This window comes from Rhipicephalus microplus, unplaced genomic scaffold (genome assembly GCF_043290135.1).
Source record: "Rhipicephalus microplus isolate Deutch F79 unplaced genomic scaffold, USDA_Rmic scaffold_33, whole genome shotgun sequence".
In the NCBI taxonomy this organism is placed as follows: domain Eukaryota; kingdom Metazoa; phylum Arthropoda; class Arachnida; order Ixodida; family Ixodidae; genus Rhipicephalus; species Rhipicephalus microplus.
This window is the reverse complement of record NW_027464606.1, coordinates 3,585,129-3,607,470: the sequence shown is the minus strand read 5'-3', so window position 1 is coordinate 3,607,470 and position 22,342 is coordinate 3,585,129.

Sequence of the window (22,342 nt, the reverse complement as noted above, 5' to 3'; positions counted from 1 at the left end):
AGATACAAGTGCGAATGTTAGGTTAGGTTGACATATCAACCGTCGTAAAACCGCATTAAACAATGTCACTTAGTGAGATGTAGTGTTTTTCAACATTACAAGTCGGGAACTACGATATCTAATGTGAAAGCGCATGAAACCGTCGTAATCTTGTAGAAAACATTGTAAAGTGGCGAGTAAAACGTTTTCTAACGATAGAAGTGCGAAGGTTAGGTTAGGTTAGGTTAGTTTAAGCCAGGTAGCGTCGTGAAACTACCAAAAACGACGTCATCTAACGAGATAGTGTTGTTTTATAGCGAGTATTAAACTGCGATAGGTGAAATGTTGTGAAAGCACACAAAACGGCATGAACAAGCCAAATACTGCGTGTTCTACCGTTACAAGTGCGAAACTGCTATACTGTGATATTCTCGTTAAAGCGCATGCAAGCATCGTGAAACCTTAAAGAACGATGTCATTTAGCGAGATACAGCGTTCTGTACTGCAATAAGTTGGTGAAAAACTGTGAGGTTATGCAAATATCGTAATTGTGAACAAAACAGTGTAATAGAGCGTTTTTAAATACAAGTGCGAATGTTAGGTTAAGATATGAACCGTCGTAAAACCGCATTAAACAATGTCAATTACTGAGATGCAGTGTTTTTCACCATTAAAAGTGGGGAACTGCGACATTTAATGTGAAAGCGCTTGCAACCGTCGTTAGGTTAGGTTAGGTTAGGTTAGGTTAGGTTAGGTTAGGTTAGGTTTGGTTAGGTTAGGTTAGGTTAGGTTAGATTAGGTTAGGTTGGGTTGAGTTGGGTTAGGTTAGGTTAGGTTAGGTTAGGTTGGGTTAGGTTAGGTTAGGTTACGTTAGGTTAGGTTAGGTTAGGTAAGGATAATTTGGTTAGGTTAGGTAAGGTTAGGTTAGGTTAGGTTAGGTTGGGTTGGGTGTTGTTGGGTTGGGTTGGGTTGGGTTAGGTTGGGTTAGGTTAGGTTAGGTTACGTTAGGTTAGGTTAGGTTAGGTTACCTTAGGTTATGTTAGGTTAGGTTAGGTTACGTTAGGTTAGGTTAGGTCAGGTAAGGTTAGGTTACGTTAGAATAGGTTAGGTTAGGTTACGTTAGGTTAGGTTAAGTTAGGTTAGGTTAGGTTTGGTTAGGTTAGCTTAGGTTAGGTTAGGTTGGGTTGGGTTGGGTAAGGTTGGGTTGGGTTGAGTTAGGTTAGGTTAGGTTAGGTAAGGTTAGGTTAGGTTAGGTTAGGTTTGGTTAAGGTATGAACCGTCGTAAAACCGCATTAAACAATGTCACTTAGTGAGATGCAGTGTTTTTCACCTTTACAAGTTGGGAACTGTGATATCTAATGTGAAAGCGCTTGAAACCGTCGTAATGTTGTAGAAAGCAATGTAAAGTAGCGAGTAAAACGTTTTCTCACGATAGAAGTGCGAAGGTCATGTTAGGTTGAGTTATGTTAGTTTAAGCTAGGTAGCGTCGTGAAACTACCAAAAACAACGTCATCTAACGAGATAGTGTTGTTTTATTGCGAGTACGAAACTGCGATAGGTGAAATGTTGTGAAAGCACACAAAACGGCATGAACAAGCCAAATACTGCGTGTTGTACCGTTACAAGTGCGAAACTGCTATGTTGTGATATTCTTGTTAAAGCGCATGCAAGCATCGTGAAGCCTTAAAGAACGAAGTCATTTAGCGAGATACAGCGTTCTGTACTGCAATAGGTTGGTGAAAAACTGTGAGGTTATGCAAATATCCTAATTGTGAACGAAACAGTGTAATAGAGCGTTTTTTAATACAAGTGCGAATGTTAGGTTAGGTTAAGATATGAACCGTCGTAAAACCGCATTAAACAATGTCACTTAGTGAGATGCAGTGTTTTTCACCTTTACAAGTTGGGAACTGTGATATCTAATGTGAAAGCGTTTGAAACCGTCGTAATGTTGTAGAAAGCAATGTAAAATAGCGAGTAAAACGTTTTCTAACGATAGAAGTGCGAAGGTCATGTTAGGTTGAGTTATGTTAGTTTAAGCTAGGTAGCGTCGTGAAACTACCAAAAACAACGTCATCTAACGAGATAGTGTTGTTTTATTGCGAGTACGAAACTGCGATAGGTGTAATATTGTGAAAGCACACAAAACGGCATGAACAAGCCAAATACTGCGTGTTGTATCGTTACAAGTGCGAAACTGCTATGTTGTGATATTCTCGTTAAAGCGCATGAAAGCATCGTGAAACCTTAAAGAACGATGTCATTTAGCGAGATACAGCGTTCTGTACTGCAATAAGTTGGTGAAAAACTGTGAGGTTATGCAAATATCCTAATTGTGAACGAAACAGTGTAATAGAGCATTTTTTAATACAAGTGCGAATGTTAGGTTAGGTTAAGATATGAACCGTCGTAAAACCGCATTATTCAATGTCACTTAGTGAGATGCAGTGTTTTTCACCATTACAAGTCGGGAACTGCGATATCTAATGTGAAAGCGCTTGCAAACGTCGTTAGGTTAGGTTAGGTTAGGTTAGGTTTGGTTAGGTTAGGTTAGGTTAGGTTAGGGTATGTTAGGTTAGGTTAGGTTAGGTTAGGTTAGTTTAGGTAAGGTTAGGTTAGGTTAAGATATGAACCGCGCTAAAACCGCATTAAACAATGTCACTTAGTGAGATGCTGTGTTTTTCACCATTACAAGTCGGGAACTACGATATCTAATGTGAAAGCGCATGAAACCGTCGTAATCTTGTAGAAAACATTGTAAAGTTGCGAATAAAACGTTTTCTAACGATAGAAGTGCGAAGGTTAGGTTAGATTAGGTTAGTTTAAGCTAGGTAGCGTCGTGAAACTACCAAAAACGACGTCATCTAACGAGATAGTGTTGTTTTATTGCGAGTATTAAACTGCGATAGGTGAAATGTTGTGAATGCACACAAAACGGCATGAACAAGCCAAATACTGCGTGTTCTACCGTTACAAGTGCGAAACTGCTATATTGTGATATTCTCGTTAAAGCGCATGCAAGCATCGTGAAACCTTAAATAACAATGTCATTTAGCGAGATACAGCGTTCTGTACTGCAATAAGTTGGTGAAAAACTGTGAGGTTATGCAAATATCGTAATTGTGAACGAAACAGTGTAATAGAGCGTTTTTCAATACAAGTACGAATGTTAGGTTAGGTTAAGATATGAACCGTCGTAAAACCGCATTAAACAATGTCACTTAGTGAGATGCAGTGTTTTTCACCATTACAAGTTGGGAACTGCGATATCTAATGTGAAAGCGCTTGAAACCGTCGTAATGTTGTAGAAAGCAATGCAAAGTAGCGAGTAAAACGTTTTCTAACGATAGAAGTGCGAAGGTTATGTTAGGTTGAGTTATGTTAGTTTAAGCTAGGTAGCGTCGTGAAACCACCAAAAACGACGTCATCTAACGAGATAGTGTTGTTTTATTGCGAGTACGAAACTGCGATAGGTAAAATGTTGTGAAAGCACACAAAACGGCATGAACAAGCCAAATACTGCGTGTTGTACCGTTACAAGTGCGAAACTGCTATGTTGTGACATTCTCGGTAAAGCGCATGCAAGTATCGTGAAACCTTAAAGAACGATGTCATTTAGCGAGATACAGCGTTCTGTACTGTAATAAGTTGGTGAGAAACTGTGAGGTCAAGCAAATATCGTAATTGTGAACGAAACAGTGTAATTGAGCGTCTTTAGATACAAGTGCGAATGTTAGGTTAGGTTGACATATCAACCGTCGTAAAACCGCATTAAACAATGTCACTTAGTGAGATGTAGTGTTTTTCAACATTACAAGTCGGGAACTACGATATCTAATGTGAAAGCGCATGAAACCGTCGTAATCTTGTAGAAAACATTGTAAAGTGGCGAGTAAAACGTTTTCTAACGATAGAAGTGCGAAGGTTAGGTTAGGTTAGGTTAGTTTAAGCTAGGTAGCGTCGTGAAACTACCAAAAACGACGTCATCTAACGAGATAGTGTTGTTTTATAGCGAGTATTAAACTGCGATGGGTGAAATGTTGTGAAAGCACACAAAACGGCATGAACAAGCCAAATACTGCGTGTTCTACCGTTACAAGTGCGAAACTGCTATATTGTGATATTCTCGTTAAAGCGCATGCAAGCATCGTGAAACCTTAAAGAACAATGTCATTTAGCGAGATACAGCGTTCTGTACTGCAATAAGTTGGTGAAAAACTGTGAGGTTATGCAAATATCGTAATTGTGAACGAAACAGTGTAATAGAGCGTTTTTCAATACAAGTACGAATGTTAGGTTAGGTTAAGATATGAACCGTCGTAAAACCGCATTAAACAATGTCACTTAGTGAGATGCAGTGTTTTTCACCATTACAAGTTGGGAACTGCGATATCTAATGTGAAAGCGCTTGAAACCGTCGTAATGTTGTAGAAAGCAATGTAAAGTAGCGAGTAAAACGTTTTCTAACGATAGAAGTGCGAAGGTTATGTTAGGTTGAGTTATGTTAGTTTAAGCTAGGTAGCGTCGTGAAACCACCAAAAACGACGTCATCTAACGAGATAGTGTTGTTTTATTACGAGTACGAAACTGCGATAGGTAAAATGTTGTGAAAGCACACAAAACGGCATGAACAAGCCAAATACTGCGTGTTGTACCGTTACAAGTGCGAAACTGCTATGTTGTGACATTCTCGGTAAAGCGCATGCAAGTATCGTGAAACCTTAAAGAACGATGTCATTTAGCGAGATACAGCGTTCTGTACTGTAATAAGTTGGTGAGAAACTGTGAGGTCAAGCAAATATCGTAATTGTGAACGAAACAGTGTAATTGAGCGTCTTTAGATACAAGTGCGAATGTTAGGTTAGGTTGACATATCAACCGTCGTAAAACCGCATTAAACAATGTCACTTAGTGAGATGTAGTGTTTTTCAACATTACAAGTCGGGAACTACGATATCTAATGTGAAAGCGCATGAAACCGTCGTAATCTTGTAGAAAACATTGTAAAGTGGCGAGTAAAACGTTTTCTAACGATAGAAGTGCGAAGGTTAGGTTAGGTTAGGTTAGTTTAAGCTAGGTAGCGTCGTGAAACTACCAAAAACGACGTCATCTAACGAGATAGTGTTGTTTTATAGCGAGTATTAAACTGCGATGGGTGAAATGTTGTGAAAGCACACAAAACGGCATGAACAAGCCAAATACTGCGTGTTCTACCGTTACAAGTGCGAAACTGCTATATTGTGATATTCTCGTTAAAGCGCATGCAAGCATCGTGAAACCTTGAAGAACAATGTCATTTAGCGAGATACAGCGTTCTGTACTGCAATAAGTTGGTGAAAAACTGTGAGGTTATGCAAATATCGTAATTGTGAACAAAACAGTGTAATAGAGCGTTTTTAAATACAAGTGCGAATGTTAGGTTAGGTTAAGATATGAACCGTCGTAAAACCGCATTAAACAATGTCAATTACTGAGATGCAGTGTTTTTCACCATTAAAAGTGGGGAACTGCGATATTTAATGTGAAAGCGCTTGCAACCGTCGTTAGGTTAGGTTAGGTTAGGTTAGGTTAGGTTAGGTTAGGTTAGGTTTGGTTAGGTTAGGTTAGGTTAGGTTAGATTAGGTTAGGTTGGGTTGAGTTGGGTTAGGTTAGGTTAGGTTAGGTTAGGTTGGGTTAGGTTAGGTTAGGTTACGTTAGGTTAGGTTAGGTTACGTTAGGTTAGGTTAGGTTAGGTTACGTTAGGTTAGGTTAGGTTAGGTAAGGATAATTTGGTTAGGTTAGGTAAGGTTAGGTTAGGTTAGGTTGGGTTGGGTGTTGTTGGGTTGGGTTGGGTTGGGTTAGGTTGGGTTAGGTTAGGTTAGGTTACGTTAGGTTAGGTTAGGTTAGGTTACGTTAGGTTATGTTAGGTTAGGTTAGGTTACGTTAGGTTGGGTTAGGTCAGGTAAGGTTAGGTTACGTTAGAATAGGTTAGGTTAGGTTACGTTAGGTTAGGTTAAGTTAGGTTAGGTTAGGTTTGGTTAGGTTAGGTTAGGTTAGCTTAGGTTAGGTTAGGTTGGGTTGGGTTGGGTTAAGTTGGGTTGGGTTGGGTTAGGTTAGGTTAGGTTAGGTTAGGTAAGGTTAGGTTAGGTTAGGTTAGGTTAGGTTAAGGTATGAACCGTCGTAAAACCGCAATAAACAATGTCACTTAGTGAGATGCAGTGTTTTTCACCTTTACAAGTTGGGAACTGTGATATCTAATGTGAAAGCGCTTGAAACCGTCGTAATGTTGTAGAAAGCAATGTAAAGTAGCGAGTAAAACGTTTTCTCACGATAGAAGTGCGAAGGTCATGTTAGGTTGAGTTATGTTAGTTTAAGCTAGGTAGCGTCGTGAAACTACCAAAAACAACGTCATCTAACGAGATAGTGTTTTTTTTTTTGCGAGTACGAAACTGCGATAGGTAAAATGTTGTGAAAGCACACAAAACGGCATGAACAAGCCAAATACTGCGTGTTGTACCGTTTCAAGTGCGAAACTGCTATGTTGTGACATTCTCGGTAAAGCGCATGCAAGTATCGTGAAACCTTAAAGAACGATGTCATTTAGCGAGATACAGCGTTCTGTACTGTAATAAGTTGGTGAGAAACTGTGAGGTCAAGCAAATATCGTAATTGTGAACGAAACAGTGTAATTGAGCGTCTTTAGATACAAGTGCGAATGTTAGGTTAGGTTGACATATCAACCGTCGTAAAACCGCATTAATGTCACTTAGTGAGATGTAGTGTTTTTCAACATTACAAGTCGGGAACTACGATATCTAATGTGAAAGCGCATGAAACCGTCGTAATCTTGTAGAAAACATTGTAAAGTGGCGAGTAAAACGTTTTCTAACGATAGAAGTGCGAAGGTTAGGTTAGGTTAGGTTAGTTTAAGCTAGGTAGCGTCGTGAAACTACCAAAAACGACGTCATCTAACGAGATAGTGTTGTTTTATAGCGAGTATTAAACTGCGATGGGTGAAATGTTGTGAAAGCACACAAAACGGCATGAACAAGCCAAATACTGCGTGTTCTACCGTTACAAGTGCGAAACTGCTATATTGTGATATTCTCGTTAAAGCGCATGCAAGCATCGTGAAACCTTGAAGAACAATGTCATTTAGCGAGATACAGCGTTCTGTACTGCAATAGGTTGGTGAAAAACTGTGAGGTTATGCAAATATCCTAATTGTGAACCAAACAGTGTAATAGAGCGTTTTTTAATACAAGTGCGAATGTTAGGTTAAGTTATGAACCGTCGTAAAACCGCATTAAACAATGTCAATTACTGAGATGCAGTGTTTTTCACCATTAAAAGTGGGGAACTGCGATATCTAATGTGAAAGCGCATGAAACCGTCGTAATCTTGTAGAAAACATTGTAAAGTTGCGAGTAAAACGTTTTCTAACGATAGAAGTGCGAAGGTTAGGTTAGGTTAGGTTAGTTTAAGCTAGGTAGCGTCGTGAAACTACCAAAAACAACGTCATCTAACGAGATAGTGTTGTTTTATTGCGAGTACGAAACTGCGATAGGTGAAATGTTGTGAAAGCACACAAAACGGCATGAACAAGCCAAATACTGCGTGTTGTACCGTTACAAGTGCGAAACTGCTATGTTGTGATATTCTCGTTAAAGCGCATGCAAGCATCGTGAAACCTTAAAGAACGATGTCATTTAGCGAGATACAGCGTTCTGTACTGCAATAAGTTGGTGAAAAACTGTGAGGTTATGCAAATATCCTAATTGTGAACCAAACAGTGTAATAGAGCGTTTTTTAATACTAGTGCGAATGTTAGGTTAGGTTAAGATATGAACCGTCGTAAAACCGCATTAAACAATGTCACTTAGTGAGATGCAGTGTTTTTCACCTTTACAAGTTGGGAACTGTGATATCTAATGTGAAAACGCTTGAAACCGTCGTAATGTTGTAGAAAGCAATGTAAAGTAGCGAGTAAAACGTTTTCTAACGATAGAAGTGCGAAGGTCATGTTAGGTTGAGTTATGTTAGTTTAAGCTAGGTAGCGTTGTGAAACTACCAAAAACAACGTCATCTAACGAGATAGTGTTGTTTTATTGCGAGTACGAAACTGCGATAGGTGAAATGTTGTGAAAGCACACAAAACGGCATGAACAAGCCAAATACTGCGTGTTGTACCGTTACAAGTGCGAAACTGCTATGTTGTGATATTCTCGTTAAAGCGCATGCAAGCATCGTGAAACCTTAAAGAACGATGTCATTTAGCGAGATACAGCGTTCTGTACTGCAATAAGTTGGTGAAAAACTGTGAGGTTATGCAAATATCCTAATTGTGAACGAAACAGTGTAATAGAGCGTTTTTAATACAAGTGCGAATGTTAGGTTAGGTTAAGATATGAACCGTCGTAAAACCGCATTAATCAATGTCACTTAGTGAGATGCAGTGTTTTTCACCATTACAAGTCGGGAACTGCGATATCTAATGTGAAAGTGCTTGCAAACGTCGTTAGGTTAGGTTAGGTTAGGTTACGTTAGGTTAGGTTAGGTTAGGTTACGTTACGTTAGGATAGGTTAGGTTAGGTTAGGTTTTGTTAGGTTAGGTTAGGTTAGGTTAGGGTATGTTAGGTAAGGTTTGGTTAGGTTAGGTTAGGTTAGGTTGGTTTAGGTAAGGTTAGGTTAGGTTAAGATATGAACCGCGCTAAAACCGCATTAAACAATGTCACTTAGTGAGATGCTGTGTTTTTCACCATTACAAGTCGGGAACTGCGATATCTAATGTGAAAGCGCATGAAACCGTCGTAATCTTGTAGAAAACATTGTAAAGTAGCGAATAAAACGTTTTCTAACGATAGAAGTGCGAAGGTTCGGTTAGTTTGTTATGTTAGTTTAAGCTAGGTAGCGTCGTGAAACCACCAAAAACGACGTCATCTAACGAGATAGTGTTGTTTTAATGCGAGTACGAAACTGCGATAGGTAAAATGTTGTGAAAGCACACAAAACGGCATGAACAAGCCAAATACTGCGTGTTGTACCGTTACAAATGCGAAACTGCTATGTTGTGACATTCTCGGTAAAGCGCATGCAAGTATCGTGAAACCTTAAAGAACGATGTCATTTAGCGAGATACAGCGTTCTGTACTGTAATAAGTTGGTGAGAAACTGTGAGGTCAAGCAAATATCGTAATTGTGAACGAAAAAGTGTAATTGAGCGTCTTTAGATACAAGTGCGAATGTTAGGTTAGGTTGACATATCAACCGTCGTAAAACCGCATTAAACAATGTCACTTAGTGAGATGTAGTGTTTTTCAACATTACAAGTCGGGAACTACGATATCTAATGTGAAAGCGCATGAAACCGTCGTAATCTTGTAGAAAACATTGTAAAGTGGCGAGTAAAACGTTTTCTAACGATAGAAGTGCGAAGGTTAGGTTAGGTTAGGTTAGTTTAAGCTAGGTAGCGTCGTGAAACTACCAAAAACGACGTCATCTAACGAGATAGTGTTGTTTTATAGCGAGTATTAAACTGCGATAGGTGAAATGTTGTGAAAGCACACAAAACGGCATGAACAAGCCAAATACTGCGTGTTCTACCGTTACAAGTGCGAAACTGCTATACTGTGATATTCTCGTTAAAGCGCATGCAAGCATCGTGAAACCTTAAAGAACGATGTCATTTAGCGAGATACAGCGTTCTGTACTGCAATAAGTTGGTGAAAAACTGTGAGGTTATGCAAATATCGTAATTGTGAACAAAACAGTGTAATAGAGCGTTTTTAAATACAAGTGCGAATGTTAGGTTAAGATATGAACCGTCGTAAAACCGCATTAAACAATGTCAATTACTGAGATGCAGTGTTTTTCACCATTAAAAGTGGGGAACTGCGATATTTAATGTGAAAGCGCTTGCAACCGTCGTTAGGTTAGGTTAGGTTAGGTTAGGTTAGGTTAGGTTTGGTTAGGTTAGGTTAGGTTAGGTTAGATTAGGTTAGGTTGGGTTGAGTTGGGTTAGGTTAGGTTAGGTTAGGTTAGGTTGGGTTAGGTTAGGTTAGGTTACGTTAGGTTAGGTTAGGTTAGGTAAGGATAATTTGGTTAGGTTAGGTAAGGTTAGGTTAGGTTAGGTTAGGTTGGGTTGGGTGTTGTTGGGTTGGGTTGGGTTGGGTTAGGTTGGGTTAGGTTAGGTTAGGTTACGTTAGGTTAGGTTAGGTTAGGTTACGTTAGGTTATGTTAGGTTAGGTTAGGTTACGTTAGGTTAGGTTAGGTCAGGTAAGGTTAGGTTACGTTAGAATAGGTTAGGTTAGGTTACGTTAGGTTAGGTTAAGTTAGGTTAGGTTAGGTTTGGTTAGGTTAGCTTAGGTTAGGTTAGGTTGGGTTGGGTTGGGTTAGGTTGGGTTGGGTTGGGTTAGGTTAGGTTAGGTTAGGTAAGGTTAGGTTAGGTTAGGTTAGGTTTGGTTAAGGTATGAACCGTCGTAAAACCGCATTAAACAATGTCACTTAGTGAGATGCAGTGTTTTTCACCTTTACAAGTTGGGAACTGTGATATCTAATGTGAAAGCGCTTGAAACCGTCGTAATGTTGTAGAAAGCAATGTAAAGTAGCGAGTAAAACGTTTTCTCACGATAGAAGTGCGGTCATGTTAGGTTGAGTTATGTTAGTTTAAGCTAGGTAGCGTCGTGAAACTACCAAAAACAACGTCATCTAACGAGATAGTGTTGTTTTATTGCGAGTACGAAACTGCGATAGGTGAAATGTTGTGAAAGCACACAAAACGGCATGAACAAGCCAAATACTGCCGTGTTGTACCGTTACAAGTGCGAAACTGCTATGTTGTGATATTCTTGTTAAAGCGCATGCAAGCATCGTGAAGCCTTAAAGAACGAAGTCATTTAGCGAGATACAGCGTTCTGTACTGCAATAAGTTGGTGAAAAACTGTGAGGTTATGCAAATATCCTAATTGTGAACGAAACAGTGTAATAGAGCGTTTTTTAATACAAGTGCGAATGTTAGGTTAGGTTAAGATATGAACCGTCGTAAAACCGCATTAAACAATGTCACTTAGTGAGATGCAGTGTTTTTCACCTTTACAAGTTGGGAACTGTGATATCTAATGTGAAAGCGTTTGAAACCGTCGTAATGTTGTAGAAGGCAATGTAAAATAGCGAGTAAAACTTTTTCTAACGATAGAAGTGCGAAGGTCATGTTAGGTTGAGTTATGTTAGTTTAAGCTAGGTAGCGTCGTGAAACTACCAAAAACAACGTCATCTAACGAGATAGTGTTGTTTTATTGCGAGTACGAAACTGCGATAGGTGAAATGTTGTGAAAGCACACAAAACGGCATGAACAAGCCAAATACTGCGTGTTGTATCGTTACAAGTGCGAAACTGCTATGTTGTGATATTCTCGTTAAAGCGCATGAAAGCATCGTGAAACCTTAAAGAACGATGTCATTTAGCGAGATACAGCGTTCTGTACTGTAATAAGTTGGTGAGAAACTGTGAGGTCAAGCAAATATCGTAATTGTGAACGAAAAAGTGTAATTGAGCGTCTTTAGATACAAGTGCGAATGTTACGTTAGGTTGACATATCAACCGTCGTAAAACCGCATTAAACAATGTCACTTAGTGAGATGTAGTGTTTTTCAACATTACAAGTCGGGAACTACGATATCTAATGTGAAAGCGCATGAAACCGTCGTAATCTTGTAGAAAACATTGTAAAGTGGCGAGTAAAACGTTTTCTAACGATAGAAGTGCGAAGGTTAGGTTAGGTTAGGTTAGTTTAAGCCAGGTAGCGTCGTGAAACTACCAAAAACGACGTCATCTAACGAGATAGTGTTGTTTTATAGCGAGTATTAAACTGCGATAGGTGAAATGTTGTGAAAGCACACAAAACGGCATGAACAAGCCAAATACTGCGTGTTCTACCGTTACAAGTGCGAAACTGCTATACTGTGATATTCTCGTTAAAGCGCATGCAAGCATCGTGAAACCTTAAAGAACGATGTCATTTAGCGAGATACAGCGTTCTGTACTGCAATAAGTTGGTGAAAAACTGTGAGGTTATGCAAATATCGTAATTGTGAACAAAACAGTGTAATAGAGCGTTTTTAAATACAAGTGCGAATGTTAGGTTAAGATATGAACCGTCGTAAAACCGCATTAAACAATGTCAATTACTGAGATGCAGTGTTTTTCACCATTAAAAGTGGGGAACTGCGATATTTAATGTGAAAGCGCTTGCAACCGTCGTTAGGTTAGGTTAGGTTAGGTTAGGTTAGGTTAGGTTAGGTTTGGTTAGGTTAGGTTAGGTTAGGTTAGATTAGGTTAGGTTGGGTTGAGTTGGGTTAGGTTAGGTTAGGTTAGGTTGGGTTAGGTTAGGTTAGGTTACGTTAGGTTAGGTTAGGTTAGGTAAGGATAATTTGGTTAGGTTAGGTAAGGTTAGGTTAGGTTAGGTTAGGTTGGGTTGGGTGTTGTTGGGTTGGGTTGGGTTGGGTTAGGTTGGGTTAGGTTAGGTTAGGTTACGTTAGGTTAGGTTAGGTTAGGTTACGTTAGGTTATGTTAGGTTAGGTTAGGTTACGTTAGGTGAGGTTAGGTCAGGTAAGGTTAGGTTACGTTAGAATAGGTTAGGTTAGGTTACGTTAGGTTAGGTTAAGTTAGGTTAGGTTAGGTTTGGTTAGGTTAGCTTAGGTTAGGTTAGGTTGGGTTGGGTTGGGTAAGGTTGGGTTGGGTTGAGTTAGGTTAGGTTAGGTTAGGTAAGGTTAGGTTAGGTTAGGTTAGGTTTGGTTAAGGTATGAACCGTCGTAAAACCGCATTAAACAATGTCACTTAGTGAGATGCAGTGTTTTTCACCTTTACAAGTTGGGAACTGTGATATCTAATGTGAAAGCGCTTGAAACCGTCGTAATGTTGTAGAAAGCAATGTAAAGTAGCGAGTAAAACGTTTTCTCACGATAGAAGTGCGAAGGTCATGTTAGGTTGAGTTATGTTAGTTTAAGCTAGGTAGCGTCGTGAAACTACCAAAAACAACGTCATCTAACGAGATAGTGTTGTTTTATTGCGAGTACGAAACTGCGATAGGTGAAATGTTGTGAAAGCACACAAAACGGCATGAACAAGCCAAATACTGCGTGTTGTACCGTTACAAGTGCGAAACTGCTATGTTGTGATATTCTTGTTAAAGCGCATGCAAGCATCGTGAAGCCTTAAAGAACGAAGTCATTTAGCGAGATACAGCGTTCTGTACTGCAATAGGTTGGTGAAAAACTGTGAGGTTATGCAAATATCCTAATTGTGAACGAAACAGTGTAATAGAGCGTTTTTTAATACAAGTGCGAATGTTAGGTTAGGTTAAGATATGAACCGTCGTAAAACCGCATTAAACAATGTCACTTAGTGAGATGCAGTGTTTTTCACCTTTACAAGTTGGGAACTGTGATATCTAATGTGAAAGCGTTTGAAACCGTCGTAATGTTGTAGAAAGCAATGTAAAATAGCGAGTAAAACGTTTTCTAACGATAGAAGTGCGAAGGTCATGTTAGGTTGAGTTATGTTAGTTTAAGCTAGGTAGCGTCGTGAAACTACCAAAAACAACGTCATCTAACGAGATAGTGTTGTTTTATTGCGAGTACGAAACTGCGATAGGTGTAATGTTGTGAAAGCACACAAAACGGCATGAACAAGCCAAATACTGCGTGTTGTATCGTTACAAGTGCGAAACTGCTATGTTGTGATATTCTCGTTAAAGCGCATGAAAGCATCGTGAAACCTTAAAGAACGATGTCATTTAGCGAGATACAGCGTTCTGTACTGCAATAAGTTGGTGAAAAACTGTGAGGTTATGCAAATATCCTAATTGTGAACGAAACAGTGTAATAGAGCATTTTTTAATACAAGTGCGAATGTTAGGTTAGGTTAAGATATGAACCGTCGTAAAACCGCATTATTCAATGTCACTTAGTGAGATGCAGTGTTTTTCACCATTACAAGTCGGGAACTGCGATATCTAATGTGAAAGCGCTTGCAAACGTCGTTAGGTTAGGTTAGGTTAGGTTAGGTTTGGTTAGGTTAGGTTAGGTTAGGTTAGGGTATGTTAGGTTAGGTTAGGTTAGGTTAGGTTAGTTTAGGTAAGGTTAGGTTAGGTTAAGATATGAACCGCGCTAAAACCGCATTAAACAATGTCACTTAGTGAGATGCTGTGTTTTTCACCATTACAAGTCGGGAACTACGATATCTAATGTGAAAGCGCATGAAACCGTCGTAATCTTGTAGAAAACATTGTAAAGTTGCGAATAAAACGTTTTCTAACGATAGAAGTGCGAAGGTTAGGTTAGATTAGGTTAGTTTAAGCTAGGTAGCGTCGTGAAACTACCAAAAACGACGTCATCTAACGAGATAGTGTTGTTTTATTGCGAGTATTAAACTGCGATAGGTGAAATGTTGTGAATGCACACAAAACGGCATGAACAAGCCAAATACTGCGTGTTCTACCGTTACAAGTGCGAAACTGCTATATTGTGATATTCTCGTTAAAGCGCATGCAAGCATCGTGAAACCTTAAAGAACAATGTCATTTAGCGAGATACAGCGTTCTGTACTAAAATAAGTTGGTGAAAAACTGTGAGGTTATGCAAATATCGTAATTGTGAACGAAACAGTGTAATAGAGCGTTTTTCAATACAAGTACGAATGTTAGGTTAGGTTAAGATATGAACCGTCGTAAAACCGCATTAAACAATGTCACTTAGTGAGATGCAGTGTTTTTCACCATTACAAGTTGGGAACTGCGATATCTAATGTGAAAGCGCTTGAAACCGTCGTAATGTTGTAGAAAGCAATGCAAAGTAGCGAGTAAAACGTTTTCTAACGATAGAAGTGCGAAGGTTATGTTAGGTTGAGTTATGTTAGTTTAAGCTAGGTAGCGTCGTGAAACCACCAAAAACGACGTCATCTAACGAGATAGTGTTGTTTTATTGCGAGTACGAAACTGCGATAGGTAAAATGTTGTGAAAGCACACAAAACGGCATGAACAAGCCAAATACTGCGTGTTGTACCGTTACAAGTGCGAAACTGCTATGTTGTGATATTCTCGTTAAAGCACATGAAAGCATCGTGAAACCTTAAAGAACGATGTCATTTAGCGAGATACAGCGTTCTGTACTGCAATAAGTTGGTGAAAAACTGTGAGGTTATGCAAATATCCTAATTGTGAACGAAACAGTGTAATAGAGCGTTTTTTAATACAAGTGCGAATGTTAGGTTAGGTTAAGATATGAACCGTCGTAAAACCGCATTAATCAATGTCACTTAGTGAGATGCAGTGTTTTTCACCATTACAAGTCGGGAACTGCGATATCTAATGTGAAAGCGCTTGCAAACGTCGTTAGGTTAGGTTAGGTTAGGTTAGGTTACGTTAGGTTAGGTTAGGTTAGGTTAGGTTACGTTAGGTTAGGTTAGGTTAGGTTAGGTTAGGTTTGGTTAGGTTAGGTTAGGTTAGGTTAGGGTATGTTAGGTAAGGTTTGGTTAGGTTAGGTTAGGTTAGGTTGGTTTAGGTAAGGTTAGGTTAGGTTAAGATATGAACCGCGCTAAAACCGCATTAAACAATGTAACTTAGTGAGATGCTGTGTTTTTCACCATTACAAGTCGGGAACTGCGATATCTAATGTGAAAGCGCATGAAACCGTCGTAATCTTGTAGAAAACATTGTAAAGTAGCGAATAAAACGTTTTCTAACGATAGAAGTGCGAAGGTTCGGTTAGTTTGAGTTATGTTAGTTTAAGCTAGGTAGCGTCGTGAAACTACCAAAAACGACGTCATCTAACGAGATAGTGTTGTTTTATAGCGAGTATTAAACTGCGATAGGTCAAATGTTGTGAAAGCACACAAAACGGCATGAACAAGCCAAATACTGCGTGTTCTACCGTTACAAGTGCTAAACTGCTATATTGTGATATTCTCGTTAAAGCGCATGCAAGCATCGTGAAACCTTAAAGAACAATGTCATTTAGCGAGATACAGCGTTCTGTACTACAATAAGTTGGTGAAAAACTGTGAGGTTATGCAAATATCGTAATTGTGAACAAAACAGTGTAATAGAGCGTTTTTAAATACAAGTGCGAATGTTAGGTTAGGTTAAGATATGAACCGTCGTAAAACCGCATTAAACAATGTCAATTACTGAGATGCAGTGTTTTTCACCATTAAAAGTGGGGAACTGCGATATTTAATGTGAAAGCGCTTGCAACCGTCGTTAGGTTAGGTTAGGTTAGGTTAGGTTAGGTTAGGTTAGGTGAGGTTTGGTTAGGTTAGGTTAGGTTAGGTTAGATTAGGTTAGGTTGGGTTGAGTTGGGTTAGGTTAGGTTAGGTTCGGTTAGGTTGGGTTAGGTTAGGTTAGGTTACGTTAGGTTAGGTTAGGTTACGTTAGGTTAGGTTAGGTTAGGTTAGGTTACGTTAGGTTAGGTTAGGTTAGGTAAGGATAATTTGGTTAGGTTAGGTAAGGTTAGGTTAGGTTAGGTTAGGTTGGGTTGGGTGTTGTTGGGTTGGGTTGGGTTGGGTTAGGTTGGGTTAGGTTAGGTTAGGTTACGTTAGGTTAGGTTAGGTTAGGTTACGTTAGGTTATGTTAGGTTAGGTTAGGTTACGTTAGGTTGGGTTAGGTCAGGTAAGGTTAGGTTACGTTAGAATAGGTTAGGTTAGGTTACGTTAGGTTAGGTTAAGTTAGGTTAGGTTAGGTTTGGTTAGGTTAGGTTAGGTTAGCTTAGGTTAGGTTAGGTTGGGTTGGGTTGGGTTAGGTTGGGTTGGGTTGGGTTAGGTTAGGTTGGGTTAGGTTAGGTAAGGTTAGGTTAGGTTAGGTTAGGTTAGGTTAAGGTATGAACCGACGTAAAACCGCATTAAACAATGTCACTTAGTGAGATGCAGTGTTTTTCACCTTTACAAGTTGGGAACTGTGATATCTAATGTGAAAGCGCTTGAAACCGTCGTAATGTTGTAGAAAGCAATGTAAAGTAGCGAGTAAAACGTTTTCTCACGATAGAAGTGCGAAGGTCATGTTAGGTTGAGTTATGTTAGTTTAAGCTAGGTAGCGTCGTGAAACTACCAAAAACAACGTCATCTAACGAGATAGTGTTGTTTTATTGCGAGTACGAAACTGCGATAGGTGAAATGTTGTGAAAGCACACAAAACGGCATGAACAAGCCAAATACTGCGTGTTGTACCGTTACAAGTGCGAAACTGCTATGTTGTGATATTCTCGTTAAAGCGCATGCAAGCATCGTGAAACCTTAAAGAACGATGTCATTTAGCGAGATACAGCGTTCTGTACTGCAATAAGTTGGTGAAAAACTGTGAGGTTATGCAAATATCCTAATTGTGAACGAAACAGTGTAATAGAGCGTTTTTTAATACAAGTGCGAATGTTAGGTTAGGTTAAGATATGAACCGTCGTAAAACCGCATTAAACAATGTCACTTAGTGAGATGTAGTGTTTTTCAACATTACAAGTCGGGAACTACGATATCTAATGTGAAAGCGCATGAAACCGTCGTAATCTTGTAGAAAACATTGTAGAGTGGCGAGTAAAACGTTTTCTAACGATAGAAGTGCGAAGGTTAGGTTAGGTTAGGTTAGTTTAAGCTAGGTAGCGTCGTGAAACTACCAAAAACGACGTCATCTAACGAGATAGTGTTGTTTTATAGCGAGTATTAAACTGCGATAGGTGAAATGTTGTGAAAGCACACAAAACGGCATCAACAGGCCAAATACTGCGTGTTCTACCGTTACAAGTGCGAAACTGCTATGTTGTGATATTCTCGTTAAAGCGCATGCAAGCATCGTGAAACCTTAAAGAACGATGTCATTTAGCGAGATACAGCGTTCTGTACTGCAATAAGTTGGTGAAAAACTGTGAGGTTATGCAAATATCCTAATTGTGAACGAAACAGTGTAATAGAGCGTTTTTTAATACAAGTGCGAATGTTAGGTTAGGTTAAGATATGAACCGTCGTAAAACCGCATTAAACAATGTCACTTAGTGAGATGCAGTGTTTTTCACCTTTACAAGTTGGGAACTGTGATATCTAATGTGAAAGCGCTTGAAACCGTCGTAATGTTGTAGAAAGCAATGTAAAGTAGCGAGTAAAACGTTTTTAACGATAGAAGTGCGAAGGTCATGTTAGGTTGAGTTATGTTAGTTTAAGCTAGGTAGCGTCGTGAAACTACCAAAAACAACGTCATCTAACGAGATAGTGTTGTTTTATTGCGAGTACGAAACTGCGATAGGTGAAATGTTGTGAAAGCACACAAAACGGCATGAACAAGCCAAATACTGCGTGTTGTACCGTTACAAGTGCGAAACTGCTATGTTGTGATATTCTCGTTAAAGCGCATGAAAGCATCGTGAACCCTTAAAGAACGATGTCATTCAGCGAGATACAGCGTTCTGTACTGTAATAAGTTGGTGAAAAACTGTGAGGTTATGCAAATATCCTAATTGTGAACGAAACAGTGTAATTGAGCGTCTTTAGATACAAGTGCGAATGTTAGGTTAGGTTGACATATCAACCGTCGTAAAACCGCATTAAACAATGTCACTTAGTGAGATGTAGTGTTTTTCAACATTACAAGTCGGGAACTACGATATCTAATGTGAAAGCGCATGAAACCGTCGTAATCTTGTAGAAAACATTGTAAAGTTGCGAGTAAAACGTTTTCTAACGATAGAAGTGCGAAGGTTAGGTTAGGTTAGGTTAGTTTAAGCTAGGTAGCGTCGTGAAACTACCAAAAACGACGTCATCTAACGAGATAGTGTTGTTTTATTGCGAGTATTAAACTGCGATAGGTGAAATGTTGTGAATGCACACAAAACGGCATGAACAAGCCAAATACTGCGTGTTCTACCGTTACAAGTGCGAAACTGCTATATTGTGATATTCTCGTTAAAGCGCATGCAAGCATCGTGAAACCTTAAAGAACAATGTCATTTAGCGAGATACAGCGTTCTGTACTGCAATAAGTTGGTGAAAAACTGTGAGGTTATGCAAATATCGTAATTGTGAACGAAACAGTGTAATAGAGCGTTTTTCAATACAAGTACGAATGTTAGGTTAGGTTAAGATATGAACCGTCGTAAAACCGCATTAAACAATGTCACTTAGTGAGATGCAGTGTTTTTCACCATTACAAGTTGGGAACAGCGATATCTAATGTGAAAGCGCTTGCAAACGTCGTTAGGTTAGGTTAGGTTAGGTTAGGTTAGGTTATGTTAGGTTAGGTTGGGTTAGGTTAGGTTAGGTTACGTTAGGTTAAGGTATGAACCGTCGTAAAACCGCAATAAACATTGTCACTTAGTGAGATGCAGTGTTTTTCACCTTTACAAGTCGGGAACTGCGATATCTAATGTGAAAGCGCTTGAAACCGTCGTAATGTTGTAGAAAGCAATGTAAAGTAGCGAGTAAAACGTTTTCTAACGATAGAAGTGCGAAGGTTATGTTAGGTTGAGTTATGTTAGTTTAAGCTAGGTAGCGTCGTGAAACCACCAAAAACGACGTCATCTAACGAGATAGTGTTGTTTTATTGCGAGTACGAAACTGCGATAGGTAAAATGTTGTGAAAGCACACAAAACGGCATGAACAAGCCAAATACTGCGTGTTGTACCGTTACAAGTGCGAAAGTGCTATGTTGTGACATTCTCGCTAAAGCGCATGCAAGTATCGTGAAACCTTAAAGAACGATGTCATTTAGCGAGATACAGCGTTCTGTACTGTAATAAGTTGGTGAGAAACTGTGAGGTCAAGCAAATATCGTAATTGTGAACGAAACAGTGTAATTGAGCGTCTTTAGATACAAGTGCGAATGTTAGGTTAGGTTGACATATGAACCGTCGTAAAACCGCATTAAACAATGTCAGTGAGATATAGTGTTTTTCAACATTACAAGTCGGGAACTACGATATCTAATGTGAAAGCGCATGAAACCGTCGTAATCTTGTAGAAAACATTGTAGAGTGGCGAGTAAAACGTTTTCTAACGATAGAAGTGCGAAGGTTAGGTTAGGTTAGGTTAGTTTAAGCTAGGTAGCGTCGTGAAACTACCAAAAACGACGTCATCTAACGAGATAGTGTTGTTTTTATAGCGAGTATTAAACTGCGATAGGTGAAATGTTGTGAAAGCACACAAAACGGCATCAACAAGCCAAATACTGCGTGTTCTACCGTTACAAGTGCGAAACTGCTATGTTGTGATATTCTCGTTAAAGCGCATGCAAGCATTGTGAAACCTTAAAGAACGATGTCATTTAGCGAGATACAGCGTTCTGTACTGCAATAAGTTGGTGAAAAACTGTGAGGTTATGCAAATATCCTAATTGTGAACGAAACAGTGTAATGGAGCGTTTTTTAATACAAGTGCGAATGTTAGGTTAGGTTAAGATATGAACCGTCGTAAAACCGCATTAAACAATGTCACTTAGTGAGATGCAGTGTTTTTCACCTTTACAAGTGGGGAACTGTGATATCTAATGTGAAAGCGCTTGAAACCGTCGTAATGTTGTAGAAAGCAATGTAAAGTAGCGAGTAAAACGTTTTCTAACGATAGAAGTGCGAAGGTCATGTTAGGTTGAGTTATGTTAGTTTTAAGCTAGGTAGCGTCGTGAAACTACCAAAAACAACGTCATCTAACGAGATAGTGTTGTTTTAATTGCGAGTACGAAACTGCGATAGGTGAAATGTTGTGAAAGCACACAAAACGGCATGAACAAGCCAAATACTGCGTGTTGTACCGTTACAAGTACGAAACTGCTATGTTGTGATATTCTCGTTAAAGCGCATGAAAGCATCGTGAACCCTTAAAGAACGATGTCATTCAGCGAGATACAGCGTTCTGTACTGCAATAAGTTGGTGAAAAACTGTGAGGTTATGCAAATATCCTAATTGTGAACGAAACAGTGTAATAGAGCATTTTTTAATACAAGTGCGAATGTTAGGTTAGGTTAAGATATGAACCGTCGTAAAACCGCATTATTCAATGTCACTTAGTGAGATGCAGTGTTTTTCACCATTACAAGTCGGGAACTGCGATATCTAATGTGAAAGCGCTTGCAAACGTCGTTAGGTTAGGTTAGGTTAGGTTAGGTTAGGTTACGTTAGGTTAGGTTAGGTTAGGTTAGGTTAGGTTACGTTAGGTTAGGTTAGGTTAGGTTAGGTTTGGTTAGGTTAGGTTAGGTTAGGTTAGGGTATGTTAGGTTAGGTTAGGTTAGGTTAGGTTATGTTAGGTTAGGTTGGGTTAGGTTAGGTTAGGTTACGTTAGGTTAAGGTATGAACCGTCGTAAAACCGCAATAAACATTGTCACTTAGTGAGATGCAGTGTTTTTCACCTTTACAAGTCGGGAACTGCGATATCTAATGTGAAAGCGCTTGAAACCGTCGTAATGTTGTAGAAAGCAATGTAAAGTAGCGAGTAAAACGTTTTCTAACGATAGAAGTGCGAAGGTTATGTTAGGTTGAGTTATGTTAGTTTAAGCTAGGTAGCGTCGTGAAACCACCAAAAACGACGTCATCTAACGAGATAGTGTTGTTTTATTGCGAGTACGAAACTGCGATAGGTAAAATGTTGTGAAAGCACACAAAATGGCATGAACAAGCCAAATACTGCGTGTTGTACCGTTACAAGTGCGAAACTGCTATGTTGTGACATTCTCGGTAAAGCGCATGCAAGTATCGTGAAACCTTAAAGAACGATGTCATTTAGCGAGATACAGCGTTCTGTACTGTAATAAGTTGGTGAGAAACTGTGAGGTCAAGCAAATATCGTAATTGTGAACGAAACAGTGTAATTGAGCGTCTTTAGATACAAGTGCGAATGTTAGGTTAGGTTGACATATCACCGTCGTAAAACCGCATTAAACAATGTCACTTAGTGAGATGTAGTGTTTTTCAACATTACAAGTCGGGAACTACGATATCTAATGTGAAAGCGCATGAAACCGTCGTAATCTTGTAGAAAACATTGTAAAGTTGCGAGTAAAACGTTTTCTAACGATAGAAGTGCGAAGGTTAGGTTAGGTTAGGTTAGTTTAAGCTAGGTAGCGTCGTGAAACTACCAAAAACGACGTCATCTAACGAGATAGTGTTGTTTTATTGCGAGTATTAAACTGCGATAGGTGAAATGTTGTGAATGCACACAAAACGGCATGAACAAGCCAAATACTGCGTGTTCTACCGTTACAAGTGCGAAACTGCTATATTGTGATATTCTCGTTAAAGCGCATGCAAGCATCGTGAAACCTTAAAGAACAATGTCATTTAGCGAGATACAGCGTTCTGTACTGCAATAAGTTGGTGAAAAACTGTGAGGTTATGCAAATATCGTAATTGTGAACGAAAC